Genomic DNA, 24772 nt, shown 5'->3' with positions numbered 1-24772 from the left:
ATGTTTTATAGATGGCATCTTCCTCCTTCAAGATTAGCGAAGATGCACCCCAATATGAGTCCGAATTGCTGGAAATGCAAAAAAAAAGAGGGAACTTTTTTCCATATGTGGTGGTCCTGTACTCAAAAATATTGGCAGAAAATTAGAAATTGGCTGGAAGAAATGACAAGAGAACAGATCAAATTCAAACCAGAGTCCTTTCTGTTAGGGATCTTTGATAAACAAATATCAAAAAAAGTGAAATATATAATAATACACATTTTGACAGTGGCCAGATTGGCTTTTGCACAATATTGGAAGCAACCTCATGTTCCATCAGAGGAGATGACCATTCAAAAAATTTCAAGTTGTGCAGAAATGGACAAATTAACTTTGGCATTAAAAAATAAAAACACTTCAATATACTACAACAGCTGGAACTGCTGGTACAAATGGATAGACCAAAGACAGACTTCACACTAAAAGGCAAAAGAGGATAGGATAAATCCATAGTAGTGATGCACAGATATATGTAAGGATTAGGTGTGTGTATATGGCATAAAATAAGGATAAAAAAGAGGTCTTACAAACTGTTGAAGATGAGAATGTTTTTAATTGTTTTCTATTTTTTTCTTTCTATTTTCTTCTCCCTTTCTTCTTTTTCTCTCTCTTTCATTTATGTATGTGTTGTTGGTTTGTTTTAATTGTAAAATCGATAAAATTTATTTAAAATAATAATGATGATGATGATGATGATGATGATGATGATATATAATAATAATAATAATAATAATAATAATAATAATAGATACAAACTCAAGGTTAACGGCACTAATAGGAAGGGATAATCAAGTCTGAGTTCTGTCCAAGGTCTTGATGATTGTAACATGTACCTCCCATTTTGTTGGATCTTGACAGTCTGTTTTCTAACTATTTGCCATTTAGCATCCTTCAGATTTGCCAGTGGCTTTATTTTTTTCCTCCATCTGTTAGTAAAAAAAAAAATGCATTCAGCAACATTACACAAAGCCCCAGTTTTATTTCATAAATTATTAAAATAGGTTGCATCTGACCTCTGGTTCATAATTGCATCTTAGTAGAGGTAAAGTGAGACTTGCAGAGGTTGATGGTGTTCTTGGGACCCAGAGAGTTAGAAGATTAAGCATGATTTTATAAAGACTGAAGGATTCAATAACCTATAATTCTCGAAGCAAGAGTTTTCAGGAGGTAACTCCTTGAAAACAACACCTCAAAGATAAATAACATCACTCTGATTTATCATCTGCCCTTTATTTTAATCAAGAGAGCTCAGCTGTCTGAAATCAAGTGGAAACACAGTGCTCTTCAGCTGAATAACTAAAGGTGCTTGCTTAATGAGCAGCAATGGTCATTTGCTATTTGTTATGCCTGGACAGGAGGTCACATAACCTTGGAGCACAGAGAAAAGAGGAAGTAGAAAGCTGAAAAAACATCTGAGGTTTTGTGGAAGCAGTTGAAAAAAAAATGTTAAGGGCAGCCAGGGCAGGGTCAGTTTTCTGTGGACATTGATGCTCATTTAAACACTGCTGTGGGATGCCTGGGTATTAAAGTATTTCTGTTATTTGCTTAGATTTTTTTTTTCAAAAAAAAAATCATTAAACGTAAATCACAAACACAATTCCATAAAAAATGTATCGACCCTCCTGTTGCCTGCTGCTATTGCTCAGGGAAGCACAGAGTATGAAACAATACATTTAAGCTTTGGAATTAATCACTTCAGTGCAAAAATAAGAACTGTTCAACAATACAAAGGAATGCTAAAAGACTGCAAATTATTCACATATTTAAGAGAATGAGGATGCCATCCATTTTGTGACAGAGAAAATTAGCCAAGGATGTCTCCTAGTACAAATATGCTATCATTATACAACTTGTATCACAGGATCTTTAAAACAACTAGAAAGACAGCCCTCAGCCTTTAACAATTCCAGGAAGGTGGAGAAAAATTCCCTAGTGAGCATTTACAGTCTTCTAATTATGGAAAGAATAGATTTGGCTGAGACATAGCTGTTGGGAAAGGCATTGTGAGTGAAATCTACATGTAAACATATATGCTTGTCTTCTATATGACATATGGAGAAAAAGGTCATCTTTCTCTTGATACATTGCCTATATTATACAGATACTTAAGTGAAAAGTTAGGAAATGCTTAGGCTCACCAAGGTGAAGTGGTGATATATGCAGGTTGGGTTGTGTTTTCAATTTGAAAGCAAGCTATGAAAATGAGAACTCACATACTGAGTCAGTCAAATTTCACAGGGATTAATCTCCAGTAAATTGTTGTCCTATAAAATGCATTTTATAAACAGCACATGGGCAATTGTGAAGCAAAGCATCATGAAAGAATGATTTCATCACTCACCGAAATTGTATTCGGTTACTATAGATTTGTTTGGCATAAATACAGACATTTTGTTTCTTCATATGTTAAAATATGAACATTTCTATACATAATTATGAGATGAGTAACATCTAGCAATTAGGTCCTCCTGACAGTTGGCAGAATTAGCCTGCAATACTATAGTCTAACCACTGCACCATCAAGGCTCCTAGGTATTAAGGATCAAGCAAAATTCTGGTTGTTTTAAAGGAATAAATGGAGTTGAGGGATGTTTCCCAATATCGTGTAATTCTTTCATAGTTAATCAGAGCTCAGTACTTTAGAATAGAATAGAATAGAATAGAATAGAATAGAATAGAATAGAATAGAATAGAATAGAATAGAATAGAATAGAATAGAATACTTTATTGGCCAAGTGTGATTGGACACACAAGGAATTTGTCTTGGTGTAAATACTCTCACTATACATAAATTGTATTATAACTGGACATGCACATTATGAAACCCCCACCCATCCAACAAATCTTCCTCTCCACCTTCCTAAGGAGAATATTGTATTTATTTATGGACAAAAATATACAGAACTACTTACCTAAGAATATGCAGTGGATGCATTTTGTCAATACTGTATTTTTGTACATAATCTGAAAAGAAATTCAGACATGATTGTTGGACCTCTGAATTTAAGTTTTGGTTTTATCCTATGTATTAATGACAAAGGCAGCTTCCCCCCTGCCTTTTTTTTTTAGAATGGCAGCCCTCAGAGATCAGACAGATTGCAATTCTCTTAGAATTGCACAAGTTTCCAACAAGTCTTTACCATTGGAAGACTGGAATGGATCCCTTCTGCAGGGGAATGTTAATTAGGTTGAATATTTCCAGTTCTAAGGATTTTTGTCCATTAACTATTATTATTGTTTATTTTTAACCATTACTTAAAAAGATATGCACCAACGTTGTGACCACCACATAAATACATTAACTGAGAGAGATTTAGCTGTAGCATAAAATGACATTCTGGATAATGGTTCTACTACCCCTGCTTCAGTGACTGAAAGAATTGGCCCTATGTATATGTAAGGCTCAAAAATTTCACACAAAAACTCAGTTCAGATAAAGTGATTCAAATCTTGGATAACAAAGGAAAAGGAGGAGTGGGAAAGAAGAGAAAAGTAATAAAGAAGTGAGTAAAATTTATGTAATTTTCCCACTGCTGACATATGGCTCCCTATAGGAAATTTAACAGAAAAAAAATGTGCTCAGTCCTTCATTAGATAGATGAATGTACTGTGGTGAAGAAAAACATTTTAAAATTGTCTATACACCTGAAGATATATGTTTGCCCAATGTGGGAGGAACAGAGATTTCTAATTACATATCTCAAAATTCACAAGAGTTACAGAGAAAAAGAAAATAATATTGAATACGGGATGATTTTGCAGCTCACATTAGCAGGACTGTTCACCCTGTATGAACTGAGTTTCTATATAGAATATATCATATCCATATAGCAATATGTCAATCTTGCCCAGTCAGGTTCCTTACTGATTTTGAGTAGGACTAAGAGTGAAGTACGTATCTGAAAAAAGTACACCTATCTATTCTAATACATATTTTTATGTGTCCAGTAGGAAATTGAATTTCTGGCCCAAGAAAATATGGAAACAAGCTGAAGAAAATGAAATATCACAGCAAAATCACACATATAAAAATAAAAATAAAATGATACTATATTAGTCTATCAAATATTCAATGATTTTAGTGAAATATATTATAGTTCTGAATGTCCATAGAAATCTTGTTTTATTTCTTTATTTAAAAAAAGAAAACTGGCTGAAATTCCCAGCTGTAGAATGGATTTACAGGTAGTCCTCAACTTACAACAGTTCGCTTAGTCCCTGTTTGAAGTTACAATGGCACTTGATTGGCATGTGTGCTTTTACACCTCGTTCTTCCTTTCTCCCTGCTCTTAAAAGCAGCACTCAGCCATCTTTGCTGAGAGTGGAGTAGCCTATCGACCCAGCAGACAACTGTCTTGAACAGTGACATATCATATTGTATTTTAATTACTCTAGTCACCCTAAGTTTGTAATGTGAATGCTATACATTATTCCTCATGTCAAATGGAATGAAGGATAAGACAATAGCTAAACCGAGTGGCAGTAGATGCTTTCTGTACTAACCACATAAACAAAACTTGGAGCTGATGGGAGCCTGGCGGTATACAAGCTTAGTAAAACACACACACACACACATATATATTAAGATCAGAAACATTTTTATCTTGTATACATACCTTGCTATACATAAATTGGCTTAACATTCAGAGAATCACTCAGTCTCTTCCCTCATCATTTGTCCCCTACCTTTCCTTGGAGATTCCTTTCACACATGAAAGACCATGGCTGTGAATTGCTCATTTAGGCATGCTGGCTTTATTTCTGCCCATTCTCTCCTCCACTTAAGTGAATAAATGTTTGTTAAGTGAATGTTTGCAAAATCTAGACTGAAGTAGGCTTTCTTTTTAAATCTAAACAGTTAGCACTGTGTCCCTTGGGGAGAAGAACTGGGAAGAGAAGCTTTCATGAAAAGATAACAAACACAAGGCACTCATTTACTACTAAATCTGCATTGCACATTGCAATGGAAATAAATGAATATTAATCACCCCACCCCCAAATAGGCGGCTTAATGCAAATTCAGCTTTCCCTTCCTCCTTCTATCTCTTGTTAACTTCTTCAACCTCCCAAGGTCACAAAAGCTATGGTGCTGACAAAACCGTCTAAAAACTAGTGGACTGTGTGTGTGCACGCATCAGGGTTGGGAGGGAGGCAGAAATCTAGAGTTTCTTGCTTCCTTGGTTTAAATTCAGCTAATCCTCACTCTGATTTCAACATTCTTTGACAAACAAGAACAGGGGTAGAATGAGAAATTTTTAAAAAATCAAACAAAGGAATTGTTTTCAGCCTCTTACTATTAGTACCATTCAGATCCATGTGCTTGGGAGATAGAGGGATTAAAAAGGAGGCGGTATACAATTCTGAGCATCTACACAGTTGCCTCTCTCATGGGATTTTACTGAGGGACATTCTTTAATCTGCTGCCTGATCCATCCCATTTGACTTTCCTTTTGCTAATTTCTCCCCTCATACCAAGTCTGATCCCATTGTGTTCTGGTTTGTCTGGAGTCCCTTTACCTATTTATTTCAAATAACAATAGCACTTAGACTTATACACTGCTTTACAGTGCTTTATAGCCCTCTCTAAGTGGTTTCCAGAGTCACCATATTGCCACCCCCAACAATTTGGGTCCTCATTTTACCAACCTTGGAAGGATGGAAGGCTGAATCAACCTTGAGCCTGGTGAGATTTGAACTGCCAAATTGCAAGCAGCCGGCAGTCAGCAGAAGTAGCCTGCAGTACTACATTTTAACCACTGTGCCACCATGGCTCATGTTATGTTGGGTTGTAAAGAATAAAGGGAGAGACAAAAGGAGAGAAAAGGAACATCAAAGGAAATAAATATTCTTCCCTGTTTTGCAACAATTAGTCTAATAATCATTAACAATTTGCAACCCTCTCACCCCATTGAGAAAGGTGGCCCACAAAATTGTTTCCCTCATTCAGTTAAATAAATAAATTTGATCCGCATGTTTATTTAATATGGTCCCCACAAACTTAAGCATGGCTCTTTACTATTATATGTTGCTTACTCATACCTGGGAGCAATTTGTCCAGCCCTGACAATACTACTTCCAAGAAGTATAATCTTCCAAGAAAAAATAGTGGTTACACCTATTTATTTCATTATTTTATTTATTTGATTTGTCAATCACTTACAAGATAATAGGCATAAGTAAAAACATGACTAAGAATACAAGAAATAGGTACAAATAAATGGGGACAATAGGGCAGGGACGGTAGGCACAATTGTTCACTTATGCATGCTCCTTATAGATCTTTTAGGAATGGGGTAAGGTCAATAATGGATAGCTTAAGGTTAAAGGAGTGGGGGTTAGAGGATGTAACAACAGAGTCAGGTAGTGTATTCCAGGTATTGACCACTCTGTTGCTGAAGTCGGACTTTCTGCAATCAAGTTTGGAGCGGTTAACATTGAGTTTGTATCTGTTGTGTATTCTTGTATTGTTATGGTTGAAGCTGAAGTAGTCATTGACTGATAGGACATTGTAGCAGATAATTTTGTGTACTAGGCTTAAGTCCAACTGTAGGCACCGTAGTTCAAAGTTGTCCAATCCCAACATTTCAAGCCTTGTGATATAGGGTATTCTGTTGCAAGCAGAGGAGTGTAGTACTCCTCTTGTTAAATACTTCTGGACTTGCTCAATTGTATTAATGTCCAATATACAGTGCGGATTCCAGACAGATGAGCTGTATTAGAGTATTGGTCTAGCAAATGTTTTGTATGCTTTAGTTAGCAATTCTATATTTCCAGAGGAGAAGCTTCGTAAGATTAGATTTACAACTCTTAATGTCTTTTTGGCAATGCTGTTACAGTGAGCTCTGGTGTTTAGTTCGTTAGCTATGAGTACTCTGAAGTCCTTGACAGAGTGAGGGTCATCAACGAGGTCATATCCACCCAGCCTGTATTTGGTGTACTGATCTTTTTTACCAATGTGTAGGACAGAGCATTTGTTTGTTGAGATTTGGAGTTGCCAATTGTTTGACCATTCAAACACATAATCAAAGTCACTTTGAAGGACAGTAGCGTTGTTGGTGGTGTTGAATAGTTTTACATCATCCACGAAGAGGATGCAGTTGCTTATAAGGTGATCACAAAGGTCATGTATATAGAATGTAAAGAGTGTGGGTCCTAGAACACTGTCTTGGGGGACATCCTCTTAAAAGGATGGGATACTGTCTGGTTCTGGACAGTAGCTTCCCATGCCTTCTTAGTACATTGGAGCTGACCTCTTGAACCTTCCTTTCTTATCTGCTTCTTTCCTGAAAATAAGTTTTGTTTTGCTTTTTTGGAAGAGGATTTGAGTGCAAAAACCTGGGCTTTCTGCATTGCTCCCAAAGCTTGGTGCTTAAACCCCAAATTTCCCTCCTTCAAAAAAGAATGTTTAGACTTTCTCCTCAACCTCACTTTTTTAACTTTGGTTAATAATTTTAACTGAGTTTGAAGTGGTGGAGAAAGGAAATCTATATGTTATTTTAATTAGAAAGCTGGGATATAAATTGAAATGAGTAAGTAAATAATCCTTCAGCAAAATGAACAGACATTTCTGAAATTTATCTAGGAAGTCTTGGTGTATTTTTTCCTACCACATTTTGGACTGGGAGTAATAAAATTGCAATTTAAACAAAGTTTAACTCTGAATGACCATTAACAGCAGAGTCTAAAATTGCCTGTGCTACTGGTTTGCAGCCAGATCTGCTTAGTCCCAAATTCTCTTTTGTTCTATTCTGTTTCTTCCATTGATTTTTTTCCCCTTCAAGATTCTGCTTTTCAACTTATTTTATTCTATTTGTATTAATTTATTTATTGAGTTACTGAGAAAAAGCGTCAGTCACCTCTCCATGAAACTATCAAATGTAATGTTCCCTCCTCCCAAAAAACTAAAATACAAGTATGAAATAATATAATGGCAAAATTGACTGATTTAATTAGAGAAAAACAGAAATGCAGCTTGTTGTTACCTGGAAACTGCTTCTAGATTTTGTGCTCGATGCAGAAAAATTATGAAATCCTGACTTTGGGTTTTGCTAATTAAGTTAGTTTATCATTATAGAAATGACTAGTATTTGGTAAGCTGGTACAGTTAAAAGTTGAGGTTGCAATTCTACTTTGTATTTTCTATGCTGAACATTGTTGGAAGAGTAAACAACACAAATCAAAATCCTAGTTGAAACTAATAAACCACCCCTATAAATGTATTCATGTGGTATATAATATAATAATACTTTATTTGTGGTCACAGACCAAAACACAAGTACAACAAAAGAAGAACTTGGGAAAATTAATCATGAACAATTGGTCACCAAAAACTTGACTAAGGGAAATTACACCATTCTCCTCTGATGGTTACCGCTCTTAAAATTTTTTTTAGAAACCTGACAAGTGATGTATGAGGAGCCATCCCCTAGACAATATAAGAACAAATTACTAACATTGGGTCTAGAAGGGTCTGTTTCAAGGAGAGACAGTAACTTAGATCTGCCTGCATTATACATAGGGCAGTATAAAAGGACATGCTCCACAGTTTCAACCTCAGCTCTGTCACAGGGGCATAGCCGCTCATTAATCGGGAGCCTCTTAAATCACCCATCCAGTAGTGCTGAGGGCAATACACTAAAGCGAGCTAGGGAGAAAGCTCTTCTATACTTGGGAATGGTTAGAGTGTAAAAATAGGAAGCCATCCTCAGTCCGTAATTATTAAATTGGCTGAAGATAAGAGGGGAGCAAGTTTTGTTAGCTCTGGCTCATAGATATTGCAAGTCAATGTCCACAAGCCATTGGACTACCCTAAATTGGGCGTCCTTAGGGCCATAATCTCCCAGAGCATCCCCTGTAAAACCTAGCAGGTGTAATTTCTTCATCAACTCCCTATCTCAACGAGAAATATGAGAGTCAGCAAACGCCAGGGAGAGGTAGCTACCAGGAACTGCCAGAAAGAGCACCCGAAACCACCATATTCATGTGGTATATTTTTGCATGCATGTACTTACCAGAAGCCACACTTAAAAAATTCCAAAACAAAAGTATAACATTCATCTGGTTAACTACTGATTAAAATCAACTGCCTGTAAAATAAGGTTTCTCATTTATAAAATCAATTGGTCTCTCTCTGTATGTACTCAAGAATTTTCCCTGTCATACTAGAACCTAGAGACATTAAGGCTATGAAGATTCTGACAAATTGGAAATGCTTGAAACCAACATGAGTGGAATACTTTGCCATTTATTAAGACTTTTTTTAAGGCTTATATATTAAACTTTTTAGGCTTCTTTGTATTCTTGAAAAGAGGTGTTGCTACTTTAAGACTCAAGTTAACTTTGAGTAGATTTCTCAAAATAGCAACTTTACCCCAGAAGTCTCATATAGAAAACTGAGGGAAAAATGAGAGAGGTGTTTGATTCATTGCATTCAAAACACCTTTTCTAGATCATTTTTAAATGAGCCTAATACGGATGTGCAGTGTGTACTCTTCTTTCCTCCCACCAAAAGCAAAGGGGGCGGGGGAAAGGGGAAAAAAAAAACCTAGAAAGGAGATGGAGTAAGAAAGTGGGGAAATAAAATTGGATAGAAATGATGTGAAGGGAACAGGAAAATTATTTTAAAAACAAAATATGTAAATAAGTATGAATCATTTTTCACAGTTCGATAATTAAAATGTTTGCTCAAGTAGTTCATTTCTCAATATATTTATTTTCTTATGGTACAAGATCCTTCCCATAGTAGTAATCATTCCCATCTCTTATCAATTCAATTTTGCATATCAAGAAAATTTTCTTGAGAGTTCTGCAGCAGCTGTACTTAATTCCTTTCTAAATGTCAAACTGACACATTAATAGTAAGAGAGAGACCAATTTCTCTGTTAGCATTCTCTATAAAGCAAAATACAGCTAGTACTGCAAATGTTCTCCATTCTTTATGTCTCTATTTACTTAGCTAAACTGCTGTACTGAAAGCGAACTCATACTTTTTGCAGAAGTAATTATGCTTATGAGTTTTTTTCTAAAAAATATTATTTTTAATTGTGGAGATGCTTGCACTGCAATTCATTTTATTAATGTAAATAATTCAGTGAGTAAATGAAAGTATGCCACGAGTCTGCTTATATATGTGTGCAAATGCATGGGTGTTCTTAATCAATGGATAAAGTCTGCTATATAGTAGAAATATAGATTTAAAATTCTATTGTTAAATATTATGAAAATATGAAAAATGTTAAGGAACATATTTTTTTTATTTTTTAGACAAAATAGTGGAACTTACATACACATTTATTTTGGTTAAACCTAGATTTGTATATGTGCATGCATATACATTTGCCTATATGTACTTGCAAGAGTATATTAAATATGCCTCTGTGGCGCAGTGGTTAGAGTGCAGTACTGCAAGCTACTTCTGCAGTCAGCTGCCTATAATTTGGCAGTTCAAATCCCACCAGGCTCAAGGTTGACTCAGCCTTCCATCCTTCCAAGGTGGGTAAATGAGAATCCAAATTGTTGGGGGCAATATGCTGATTCTGTAAAGTGCTTAGAGAGGGCTGTAAGGCACTATAAAGTGGTATATAAGCCTAAGTGCTATTGCTATTGCTATTTTCATTAGGACCATATTCAAAATGTAAAAAGTGCTTTGTTTCAAACCCCAAAAGAACTGTAGGGGTTCTATTGTATTAATTCCAAACAGGCATAGTCTAAACCATAGATCTGAAACCAAATTCTAGACAACCCAGGATCTAAAATAGTTCTGCATCTTCCAGGGCAAGAAAACAATAGGATTTAGAACAATGAAAGAAGAACATAAACATAATCTGTTTACATAATCTGTAAACATAATCTGCCAATCTGCCATTTGTGTGTTCTCATAGGCATACAAACTGTATTTCAGGTTCTTCCATCAGTCTGTGACAAAGATAGAGGAAAACAATGGTTTTTGCAAACACAGGCTCTGATGGGAGAGGACAAATTAAAATGAGCCATGAAGTTGGCATGAAAATAAAAGTGCAGTTGAACCTGGTAGGAGAGAAGAAGAAATGAGATGGATGGCAAATAAATAAATGGAATAGAGGAAAGGAGGAAGAAAGGAAGGTCCCAAGCCCAGGAAACCCAAAAGATCTCTACCTTCACTACCAGATTCTTCACTACCAGAATCAAAAATACAAATAACCTTTAACAGTACATTATTAGATAACATTTGGAAAAAACAATTAGCCATCACCACCATCCCTTTTTAATCCTTGACTTGCTAAAAAAACGCAGAAACAGAAACAAGTTCAAACATGCACAAGGACTGCATTAGTACTTTCCAAGCATATAAACAGAAGGTGCATATCCAAACCTAAGCTTAGCAGCTCAAACAGCTAGAAGGTTTGTTGTTTGTTTTTGCTTTTTGCCCATAGTCCCTGTTGATTGTGGACTTTTCAGAGTGCATTTGAAAATAAAGGTACTCACTACATAAAAGCATTCTGAATCTCAACATTAACAGGTAACAAGTTTAGAGACAGAATGATTGAAGTGACATAAAAGCACTGGAAATAAAATAAAATTTGAAATAAATAAATGCACACATACTGAACACTTTTTCAGAGCCTGAACAGCATACACAGATCAACATAAGGAAATAAAAATACAATAGCAGAGCCCAGATATACCAGTGTTCAGGTACAGTATTGTTTTCAAAGCTCTTCAGATGTCCTTCACAGCTCCTCAAAAAGGTAATATGGAGGGAGAGGTTTGGATATCTCAGAATGAGCTGTTCCTGAGTGGAATGAGACATGTTAGCATGGTCAACTTGCCATAACCAATGTGCCATGGCCAACTCACTGTGGGACAATTGAACAATTCGATTTAAGTATTTAAAATAATTTGTCATTCACAATGCATTTGGTCCTTCTTTTTGCAACATTCTTTAATGATTCTATTACACCATTTCTTCTATATTAGTGTAACTCTTGTCCTATGGTGAGTTGTCCTGTGATGATTTGGCCATGATGAGTTGTCCCACAGTGAATTGGTCGCAATGAGTTGGCCATGGCAAGTTGACCATGGCAAGCTGGCCTAGATTCATTCCAGAGATAGTGGTCAGAACTTAAGGATGAAGACCCTCAGCATGGTACCCTCAGACATGAAACCCACAGTAAGCCCTCTGTCTGGAATTTACCAGGTGGGCATATTCAACTCAGGGGAGGCAGCTTTAGTTATATCTAGATTCTGAATCATGTAAGGCTTTAAAATTTAACACAAACCCATTGACTTCAATTACACTTGGAATCTATCTCACAGCCAGTGCTGTGAGTAGTGCTGGTGGTATTACTTGGGCAATTATTATTTGGAGGGTGGGATTTTTTTAAAAATTCAAAAGGGCTGTTTTGAAAATCATATAAATGGGTATAGAATGGGGGGATACATCTCTCTTTCTTATTAAAATCATCCCATTATCCTATAAATAAGTTACCAGCAGGAGCCTCACTTCAGGACTAAATCTCAAAAGATAATATAGATCCAAAGCACAAGGGACAAGTCAACATCAACTCAACAAAAAGAGAATAAAACAGCTGAATATGCTTTTCCATCTGGAATCATGCAGTCCTGGATTCCGTCCAAAATAAAATAGCTCTGTCTTACATAACATCTGGAACCAATAGTCCAGAAACCCATCTTCCTTTTTATACAAAGTACATCTGAACACAGATAATTTTGTGCATGGAATGCTTTACACTTCTCAAGCTCTTTTTTAATATGAAAAAAAATTACACCTCACAATGGTTTATGGAGTGAATAATTTATCTTAAAATGAACAATCACTTTCTCTGGTCATTGAAATTTGAATTTCTGCAGTTCTTTTTGGGGAAGCAACAAATGTTATTGCACAAGATCAGTCCTCTTATGTTCAGTTTGATAAGATTACAGAATTATGACAGAATTTAATCAAGATTAAATTTTGGGGAAAATATGGCAGGAAACAAATACACCTGCAATTGCAGCTTAATAAATGTTGTCTAATTCTTGCTATTATTAGTACTGTTACTGCTTTGCATATTATTAATAGAATGTTTACAACCTTAGATCCTAGCAAGTATGATCATCCAGATTAATCAATCTTGCAAAAAAGACACTTTGTTAGAAAAATGCTACCTTTTTTCAATGAAATCGTTATAAAGTCATGACACTGAGTAACTGATATGAAAGCTATAGATTTTTAAAATGGCAAGTCAAGTTAAGAAACATGTACAAAGATTTGTTTTTGATGACTAATTACAGTTATGTGGTGATGCTAAACCAAACACATAATTAAGGAATTTGCATTATCCAGTTCAGATGACACATCTAACATCCCATCAGGAAGTGCTGGAATCAGCTATGCATTCAATTAAAGTTGCATTTATTTTCAAATCAGCTTGCTTTCATCCAGAGGCATTTTTAAAATGCTCTTCTGAGCCAAAACAAAAACAAGTTGCTTTTACAGTCTAGGAAGAGGCCCTGATTCATCAAAACACTCAAAGGCATATTTTAATGGAAATTCTATTAGCTTCAGGAAAATTACAAGCGAGGTTTTATATCACACTAGATGAAATAGAGGATGATCCGCACAAGAATTTGCTACAGTATTGAGCAAGGCATGTGATTGAAAACACAGGCAAGCTCTTTCAGAAAATTTAGAGAAAAAATCCAATTCTTCATTTTGCAAGATGTTCTTTTGCAAGAACAGAAAAGGCTGTTCTTAGTTCTCAGCTGCTCAGTATGTCATATAAAGAAATATGTCCAATGTTTAAGGTCGGACTAAAATGCCTTGCAATATCTGGTGTTCTCTTTTGTATCACAAAGCATATGACCTTTCAGCATTTCTTCCAAACATATTTTGTTTTTGATTTTTTTCATGTCAGTTATGTTTTTCATTTTCTTTATGGTTCTTTCCTTCAAATGCCAAGACTAGGTTAAGAATAGGCATTTAAATAAATATTCAAAAGAGTTCACAAACTTTTAAGCACCACTCTATATATGTATATATGTTGCTGTTTATGTATATATACTATATATATGCATATAAAAAAATATAGCTATATATTGCACTATGTTTATGTATAACTTATATATTTAACTTATACTGCATATATTCCCTTGTTTCATTTGTGTTGTGACTTTAATTTCTTATGTTACCCAACCTAGTTATCCTGGGATACACTTGGTTACTAAATGTTTTCCTTTTCATTCAATACTTTTTTTTAACAGGAAACCTGCTTTATAATGCCAATCAAATAAATAACACAATGCATTTTAGTAGAAGGTTAGATAGCATTATGTCAAAAAGAACAGTTTGGTTCACATGCACGTACAAAAATTAGATTATTTTTCTATTTTTTTCTGTTTCAGGGACTCAACGGGTTATGGATTCTTCATGCCTTACTGCAATTTCAGATCATGCTCCCATGACTGCAATTTTAAAAAATAATACTTATAAATCAGCTAACTCTAGACACTACTTGAATACCTCTCTTTTACTGATTCAGCTGTATTGCTGAATCTTATTAAGGAGGAAATATGTTCTTTTTTTGAAATTAATTGGGGCTTAACCAGATTTTAATTGTATGGTACACATTGTATTTATTTATTTTTTAATTGAATGTATATAGCTGGCCATCTTATAAGAAGTGATTCTGGACTGTGTTAGGTTAGGAACTTAGTTAGGTGATCATTTCTTTTGCTTCAGGAAAAATAGCGGGGGCGGGGGGGAGACAGAGACAGATGTAAAGACCTCAAGTTTATGCAGCTAGAACTAATGGTTAAAATTCACTCTTGCATGCTATAAACCCCACAGATGAATCATATCAAACATTTACCCTAAGCAAAATTTATATTCTAGCTTTTAAATTCAGCTTTAAAAGTTGCTAATCAAAAATATTGAGAACCTGGAAAGAAAACTGGGAAGTTTTTAACCTATTTTTGAATAACAGAAGCAATGGAATTTTATTTCCAAAATGCAGATTAACAATGGGAAATGATTTTTCAAAACAGAATCTATTAATCAATAGTTTTTATTAATTCTGTACTCTGTTACATCAAATAGAGATTTCTGTAACTAAACATTGTGGAAAATTGGAAAATGGAAAAAATGGAAAAATTTTTTACAAGAACATAAAAATATACTGGCATAACTATTGATATTACAAGAGATTACAGAGATTTTGCAATTTATGGAATTGGGCGTTCCTTTCGCTGATGATGTAAAGCTGTTCAATACCATAGACAATACTGCTATCCTTCAAAAAGGTCTTGACTGTGTATCAGAATGGTCAAACAAATGGCAACTTCAAAACTCAACAAATAAATGCTCTGTCCTACATATTGGCAAAAAAATCAGAAAATAAAATACAGGCTGAATAGTCAAGACCTTGTTGATGATCCAAACTCTGTCAAGAATCTTGGAGTACCCATCTCAAATGACCTAAATGGTAGAGCCCACTGTAACTACATAGCCAAAAACGTGTTAAGAGTTGTTAACCTAATCTTATGTAGCCTTTTCTCTGGTAATATTACACTAATAACTAGAGCATACAAAACATTTGCTAGACCAATACTCATATACAGCTCATCAGTCTGGAACCCACATTACGTATCTGATATTAACACAGTTGAGAAAGTCCAGAAATATTTCACAAGAACAGTTCTCCACTTCTCTACTCATTGCAGAATACCTTATGCCACCAAACTTGTAATTCTAGACCTAGAAAACCTAGAACTACGCCGCCTTCGGTCCGATCTAAGTATAGTATATAAAATCATACATTGCAATGTCCTACTGTCAATGAATACTTCAGCTTCAACCATAACAATACAAGAGCAAACAATAGATACAAACTCAAGGTTAACAGCACCCAACTTGATTGCAGGAAATACGACTTCAGCAACAGAGTGGTCAATGTCTGGAATAGTCTACCTGACTCTGTGAGTTTTTTCCCCAAACCCCAAAAACTTTAACCTTAGACTGTCTACTATTGACCTCACCCCTTTCCTAAGAGGTCTGTAGGGGGCATGCATAAGCACACCAACATGCCTACTGTCCCTGTACTATTGTTTCTTTTATATATATATTATTTTTCTTATATGTATCCATGTATTATCTTGTAAGCAATTGACAAATAAAAAAATAAAAATAAAAATAATTTCTTAAATCTCATAGAAAGGGACTCTAACATGGCAACCACAGACTCCTTCAAGGTCCTTGGATGTGAATAATCTGGACCTGGAGACTAAATAGACTTATTTAGACTTATATATTGTTTCACAGTTTTTTATAGCCCTCTCTAAGTGGTTTACAGAGTCAGCATATTGCCCCCAACAATGTGGCTCCTCATTTTACTGACTCAAAAGGATAGAAGGCTGAGTCAACCTTGAGCCTGGTGAGATTCAATCTGCCAAATTGTAGGCAGCTGGCTGTAGCAGAAGTAGTTTGCAGTACTGCACTCTAGCCATGGCGCCACTGAGTTTCTTAATGCATGAGGAAAGACACAAAACTGTATTAGCAACAGTCAGTAGACATACCCTTCAATGCTGCATTCTAACCACTATGCCACCATGGCTCTAAAATTTGTTTATGGTGGTCAGGTGCTCGTTAATTATCTTGGATTGCCACTCCTTCCATCCTTCCATTAATTTGTTTTAGACCATTTGAATAAATTCCTTTCAGGGAGGGAGACTGGAACAAAATAGGTATTTTACAATCCATATCACATGTTACCATTCTACCATTTTTTTCAAAACAGCAAGCCCATCTCCTTTTTATTTTTTATTGTTGACAATTAGTGGCCAGAATTTATCTTTAAAAACTACCATCTGTTTAGGTATTATATGGCTTACCTTTAATATAGGGCAAGTAATAATTCCTTTAAGAAAGCTGAAGTAGTTTATAAATTGAACGCTTTGTGAACTGTACAAAATTAATATAATTAAGAGACTGTGTGTAGCTAACACATTTATCTCTCCTTGCCAGGAAAGTAGATGACTTATTGGGCTCATGTTCTGTTTAAGCAGAGAGGCATTGTAGTTCAGTTATTCTTAAACTGGGGATAGATATCCCAAAGGGATAATTATGGCATGTCCTTGGGTTTTTTTGAAGGCTCACCTCTCCCCTGTTACATCTACCGAACCCACCAGAATGGGAAGGCAAAACATATAGTACCATCTATTAGGGAATTATATCTCATGAGATCCTGAATATCATTGCCTGTCAGTGTTCCAACTAACAAACTCCAACCCAGTAAACACCGAGACAAGCATTTCCTCAAAGTTCCATTTTATTAGAGTTGTGATATTGGCACATCTGGGAAAACCCAAATCTGAGAGTTCCGGGTTTTCCCTTCCCAAAAGAAATTCAAAAATCCATTCCCTGCACCCACCAGTCCATCACATGATCCAATCAAAACATCGTCCAGCTGGAGACATCCCTCCAGACACTCCTCTCCAGGTGCAGGGTAAAATGTCCTTGACTATCTGAGAAAGAATGTTGCTGAGTCTAATCTTCTACTTCTCTATGAAATCCCCCCTCCCAAATTCCCAGGCAGTAAATGTGGTAGCCTTAAAGCTTCCAAATAATATATGGCTTCCAAGGCTGACATTGCCCCAGTGATAAGATTTGCCCCACTTTGTCACTCTTCTGAAGGATCCTGAAGGCATGTTCTGTCAGCAGGCCAGGGGACTCTAGGCTGAAACGTGGGGATGGTTGGGCTTTAGGAATTTTAGCTTGTGGATTTTTAATGTTGTAAGCCACAGAGTCATCTTGTGAATTGGGCAGCCATATAAATTTGCTTAATAATAATAATAATAATCATCATCATCATCATCATCATCATCATCATCATTAGGTGGGTAAAAATGCTGAATGTATCTAAATATATGGCTGACGGTGCCACAAATCACAATCATATTAAAAGTAATAGCAAAATTAATAATGACTTGTTGTGAGTGAAGGATCCAGTTTTGAACTGTCACCGCTGACAACCCTCTGTAAAACAAGGAAGTCTCGTTTATCTGCACATATTTGTGGTGTTGTGATGAGGGGGCTTGGTATTATTCAAGGCTATAAAAAAGGATAATTGAATCAAATACATTAATAAAAGTTTTATGTAATTTATTAATATTTTCCCCAACTCCATTTTTTCTACAACCTGGATGGCATTGAGTCATCTGGGATCATATACTTTCTGAGAAGGAATTTTGTTCAAATTGCCCAAGAAGAATTAATGCAGATGGATGGAGTGGCAATCTAAGGAAACTGAAGAGCCCTTAACCGCCTTCTCAAAAGAGAGATGACACCAGTGGTTTGTTCCAACAAAAGCAAGAAAAATTCATATGGCACTTCAAGGAACAACAGATTTTTTTTGTGACAAGTTCTCATAATTGGAGCCCACACTATCAGAGGTGTGAAGCTAGCTGAACTTAACTAAGAAAACGAATGGAACAAAAATGGTAAACAATGTCCCCAAATGGTCATGAAATTCAAGATGTTCTAGCAGCAATTATTACTATCATTTCATTCTGTTCCATTTCTACCATCATCTTTAAAAAAAAAATCCTCTCCAAGTTTGTATTTTTTAAAAATATGTATTTGAATGTGCCTCTTCTAGAAAAATATATTTAAATGAGAATTCCCCCACCACCTGCACAGCATGCATGTTTGTACATATATTTTTTTGTATGAATTTACTGGAAATTGCATTTGAAGCAGGGGTGGGATGCTACTGGTTCTGCCTGGCTCTATAGAACCGGTAGCTCTGAAGAGCAGCAGACACAGAACCGGTTCTGTGTTTACTGCTGTTTGGCCCACCCGCCCGCCTGGGCTCTTACCTGTCCTTTATTTCCTGCTTTTACAACCTCAGCTGCTTTGTGTGGCACAGCTGAGGTTGAAAAAGCAGGGAAAAAGAGCCTTTTCAAACACTACACACCTGTGCAAAATGTAGTCACTGAACTGGTAGTAACACTGGTTGAATCCCACTCCTGATTTGAAGATTCATAGAATCTGATGTACTTCTCATCTACTTTTGTTAAGTAAACTTCAGGTTCCCTTCAAGCTCTGCTTTGCTGCCTGATTAGGGATATTTACTCCTGGGAGGAATCCATGAAGAATGCTGGGAATCTACTCTGAGAGCATATACAAAGTAACCGAAGGAATGAAGGTCATCCAGCTGCATAGCTAGAGTAAACAGGCATCCATGTTGGGCAGTTTCTATAAAGGATAACATTGCAGATGGATTATTATTCTAGTAACAATGGAAAAGGTATAATTTCATATTGTGCAGGAGAAGGCATTGATAAAACATCCTGTATTTTTCCAAGAAAATCACATGGATAAAATTATTGGATGGCACCCAATATGCTGAAGAAGAGCTGAGGATATTTTGGAGTAGGAATAGTGTTATAGACACAATTAGATTAAAACTGTCTAGTTGTTATTGCCATGAAGGAAAAGACAATCCAGTCACAGTGGGAACATGGAACAGAAGAAACCAAAATATGGGAAATCTTAAAAGTGAAAGTTGAATTGCATAAAACAAACATGATGAAAAATGACAAATCTTAGGCACCCGCAAATAGAAACAGACTGGAATTGGACACTTTTATCAGAAAATCTCAATATTTAGTATCAGGACATAAAAAAGAAAGAACAGCAATGTTTTTATATTCAAGATATAGCAAACTTGAATACAATGTAGTCAATGATCAAGTAACCTAACAGCAGATTAGAGGCAATCCCTGTAGCTTAAATGTAGCTGTTTGGAGTCAAAAACTACTTAATAGCACATAACCAACTGGATGAAGTACTGTATAGTCAACTCCTAAGAAGTTCATCATGCTTTGAAGATGGAAGGAAAGAGAAAAGGATGACCAGTAACAAGATGGGTAGACTTGACTAAAAAATTGGAATACTTAACTAACCAGTTTGGGGATGGATAATCCTGGACAAGGTATATCTACTGGTATGTACTCATTAAAAGTCAACACTAACTTGATGGCATGTAATCAATCAATTGATCAATCAATCAATCAGGTCATTTTATAATTTGCAAGGACTGAATTCCTCAGCACCTCTAAGCCTTTTTTTAAAAAAAAAAAATAAGCTGCACGTATTCCTCTCATTATGTACAAAAAGGTCATTCTGTTTTGAGGCTGATAATCTTATCTACTATATTTTGACATTTTTTAAAATTGCAGAAATGAACATCAATAAATATGGGGAATTCATAAAGACATATAATTAAAAGAAACAATATAATTTTAGAAAATACAATCATTCTCTTCATACAGGAGAAACAAAAGAAATGACAAAACTACAATTATATTCATTTATGGAGTCTGATCAAGGACAATTCACAGTTTAAATATTTAAGCTAAGTATTTAAACTATTGAGGCAGGATATTTACCTTTGAGAGATAAAGTAATACAATGAGAATTTTTAGGATTCACATTCATCTGTCTAATATAATTGACAAGTTGTGCAGTGTTGAAACTTGGATGACACTGTGAATCAGATCTCATTGTACTCATTGTATCTCATTGCCTCTGAAAAATTACTGATCCAGTTAACAAATCTCAATCCTTGGTATATTTTGTAAATTATTTATTATTTCCATTGCTCTGCTTCTATAACTCTGAGTAATTCGGAACCATAGGTCATAAGGTCAATAAGGAGGTTCTGATGTTACCTTAAGCTAGGGCTGCCAGATCTGGTCTTCACAAATTCTAGGTGGATGATTATTATACAGTAGTATCTCTATGTCTCTTCTCTGTGATGTAGTGGTTGTTCAGAGTTTTGCAGCCAAATTTAAGCAACATCACGTTGAGGTCAGAGATAAAAACAATACTGTTATCAAGAAAGTGCTATACAGTGAAACCTCTGATCACGACCGCAATTCATTCCGTAACTTCGGTTGCAACCCAGAGGCGAGTCTGTCTGCGCCTGCACCTACAAAAAACGTGGTGCAGAAGGGGAAATCCGTGCGGAAAGGGAATCAGCTGCAGCTATGTTTGGTCGCTATCCGATTTTTGAATCGTGACCCAATTAAAAAATGTTGTGGATTTTTTGGTCAGAACCCAATTTGGTTGGTGACCAGAAGTTCTACCGTATTAGTTAATTTCTGAATGTGGCTGGCCTTTAGTTTGACAATGGAAATATTATGTTTCTTCAATGTGGCAGCATAGAAAATCCAAATTACCGCGTTTCTGCAACAATACGGCCTCCCCCAATAGGAAGTCCCAGCATGTTTTATAGGCATAAAATGAAATTAAGCCCCTCCCCCCAAAATTAAGACCTATATTAAACATGCGAAATGGGGGGGAATGGTGGGGGAATGGTGGGGGAGCTTGCCGTTAGGAAGTACTTTTGTTGCATACCCGGATATGGTGCTGCCTGCATTGACCTCGGCGTTGGTGGGGCACATAATATCGGGAGACCTTCCACCACCGTTGCTTTCCCTTCTCCCCATGCTGCCATGGCATTTAGAGCAACGCCGCGGTGTTTAGCACAGCCATGCGTGGCTAGCCAGGGCTCCTCCCTGCAATTGGAGCCCAGCGGAGACACTCGGCTTCAGGTGCTCCTGTTGCCGCCTTCCCGAACATCGTTCAAAGGCAAAGCCCATTCTTTTAAAAACCATGCCCTACTACCGGTACGACAAAGCCTCCCCTGCCCCAGAGGCCAGCCCAACCCCACATGGGGAGGTGAATCTCCCAGGGCCTCAGCACAGGATTGGCCCACCCCGGGAGAAGCTCCCAGCCACCATCCCTGCCTGGTGCCAGGTCGAGCACAAAGAGCTTCGCCTGGGGTGCCCGGCACAGCTGACAGGCAGGCCCTCCTGCCCGGCAGCAGAGCTCTCACCAAGGCAGTGAGTGCCTCACCGCAGGGCCCTCCGCTCATCCTGCCAGGGCTGCACTGGAGCCGGGCAGGCTGGCAGAGCTGGGAAAGCGAGTTGCAGGTGGTGCACCCACCTGCCAAGCGAAAGAGCTGGGCCGACTGAAGCTTGGCTTCCCAAGTCCCCAAGTCCTGAACCCGAAGGGGCCACCAGGAGAGGCTGCCTGAGGCAGTGATAGCACCCACCCATCCATGGACAGAGAGGTGAGGTGATGGCAGCGCTGCTTCCCTGGCTGGTGGGTCCGGCGGAGAGAGCCCAAAGCCACCCCTCCTTTCCACCCCTCGCCCATCCCATCCCCATCCCCACGCATCTCCAAACGCACCAGCAGCTCCAAATACTGCAGCGGCATGGGCATCAGGCAGAGGCGCTCACTCGGCGGGGCTCAGCTTGGAGGAAGACGCGGTGCGGGCCATCGCCTTACCTCCCTGTCCACAGATGGGAGGGCGCTATCACTGCCTCGTTGGCCACTCCCAGTGACCCCTTCAGGGTTGGGCTTGGGTTAGCCTGGCTCTTTCGCTTGGCAGGTGAGTGCGTACCCGCAGCTCGCTTTCCCGGCTCTGCCCAGCCCACCCAGCTCTGGCGTGGCCCTGGTGGGATGAACGGATGGCCCGGCAGGGAGGTGCTCATTGCCTTGGTGAGCCCCACCAACGCCGAGGTCAACATCCAAGCCGTAGCCGCCCGCCCGCCCGAGGATGCAAGGGGGGGGAATTAAGTCATCCCCAAAAAGATGGCCTATCCGTCAATAAAGATTGAAATTCTAAGTATATTTTCTATAATGTTCTGCATTCATGATTTGATGTTAATACTGTTTTGAAGACCTTTTAATGAAGCCTAATAAAACAAGATAAACCTTGTCAATATGCACACATACAGAATATTTTCTAGGTAAATAGAGAGGAAGTTTGAAGACACCAGATGGAAACCAGGAGAATATGCTTTCTAGACCCCTCTTAGGCATGAAAAACAACTGGGTAACATTGGACTCATCCAGGGGTAGGATTCTACTGGTTCTGTCCAGCTCTATAGAAGCAGTAGCTCTGAAGAGCAGCAGACACATGTTCTATGTCAGTTCTATGTCTGCTGCTGTTTTGGCCCACCTGCCCACCCGGGCTCTTACCTGATCTTTTTTTCCTGCTTTTTCAAAAGCTGTGCACCAGTGTACAATGCTGCTCAGCTGTCCAGGCTGCAAGATGACGACATCTCACACACATGCACATGCAAAACATAAATCACTGAACCAGTAGTTACACTGGTCGGATCCCATCCTTGGGCTAGTCACTGTCTCTTAGCTCAAGTCACCTCACATGATTTTGGGGAACATAGAAGAATAGAATAGAATAGAATAGAATAGAATAGAATAGAATAGAATAGAATAGAATAGAATAGAATAGAATAGAACAGAATAGAATAGAATAGAATAGAATAGAATACTTTATTGGCCAAGTGTGATTGGACACACAAGGAATTTGTCTTGGTGTGAATACTCTCAGTATACATAAAGAAAAGGTACATTCGTTAAGAATCAAGAATCATAATGTACAACACTTAATGATAGTCATAGGGTATAATCAACAATCAAATCATACTATGAAACAGTCAAGTGGGAGGGGATGGGTGAGAAGGAGTGGTGAGAAGATTAACAGTAATAGTAGTGTTCACTTTGTAAATAGTTGAACAGTGTTGAGGGAATTATTTGTTTAGCAGAGTGATGGCTTTCGGGGAAAAACTGTCCTTGTGTCTAGTTGTTCTGGTGTGCAGTGCTCTATAGCCTCATTTTGAGGGAAGGAGTTGAAACAGTTTATATCCGGGATGTGAAGGGTCTGTAAATATTTTCACAGCCTTCTTTTTGACTCTTGCAGTACACAGGTCCTCAATTGAAGGCAGGTGGGTAGTAATTGTTTTTTCTGCAGTCCTAATTATCCTCTGAAGTCTGTGTCTGTCCTGTTGGGTTTCAGAACCAAACCAGACAGTTATAGAGGTACAGATGATAAACTCAATAATTCCTTTGTAGAACTTTATCAGCAGCTCCTTGGGCAGTTTGAGCTTTCTGAGTTGGCGCAGAAAGAACATTCTTTGTTGTGCTTTTTTGATGATGTTTTTGATATTAGGCGTCCATTTTAGGTCATGTGATATAGTAGAACCTAGAAATTTGAAGGTCTCTACTGTTGATACTGTGTTGTCTAGTATTGTAAGAGGTGGTAGTATGGGAGGGCTTCTTCTAAAGTTTACCACCATTTCTATGGTTTTGAGTGTGTTCAGTTCCAGATTGTTCCAGTTACACCACGAGGCAAGTTGTACAACCTCCTGTCTGTATGCAGATTCATTGTTGTCTCAAATGAGACCAATCACTGTTGTATCATCAGCAAACTTCAGTATTTTAACAGATGGATCGTTTGAGATGCAGTCATTGGTATATAGGGGGAAGAGAAGTGGAGATAGCACAGAGGCCTCCCCCCTGTGCTGATTGTACAGGTATCAGATGTGATTCTGCCTGGCTTTACCTGCTGCTTCCTGTCTCTTAGGAAGCTTATGATTCACTTACAAGTGTGTTCAGGTACCACTAGTTGGATTAATTTACTTAGAAGAGTGTCTGGAATGATGATATTGAAAGCTGAACTGAAGTCTACAAAGAGGACCCTTGCATAGGTATTTGGAGATTCAAGGTGTTGTAGAATGTAATGCAGAGCCATGTTAACAGCATAATCTGTCAATCTATTTGCTCGGTATGCAAACTGCATGGGATCTAACAGCAGATCCATGATGGTTTTCAGGTGGGACAGCACAAGCCTTTCAAAGATTTTCATAACTACAGATGTTAGAG

At 37.5% G+C, this 24772-nt stretch overlaps 1 pseudogene; it reads right to left on the bottom strand.

The window, feature by feature from the left end:
• Nucleotides 1–6310: 6310 nt before the first annotated feature.
• LOC148127238 (uncharacterized) lies at nt 6311–11827 on the bottom strand (annotated as a pseudogene).
• Between the last annotated feature and the right edge of the window lie 12945 nt (nt 11828–24772).

The sequence above is a fragment of the Pseudonaja textilis genome, chromosome 2 (genome assembly GCF_049901715.1).
Source record: "Pseudonaja textilis isolate UNSWEBS1 chromosome 2, rPseTex1.2, whole genome shotgun sequence".
Taxonomy (NCBI): Eukaryota; Metazoa; Chordata; class Lepidosauria; order Squamata; family Elapidae; genus Pseudonaja; species Pseudonaja textilis.
This window is presented reverse-complemented; position numbering and strand designations above follow the sequence as displayed.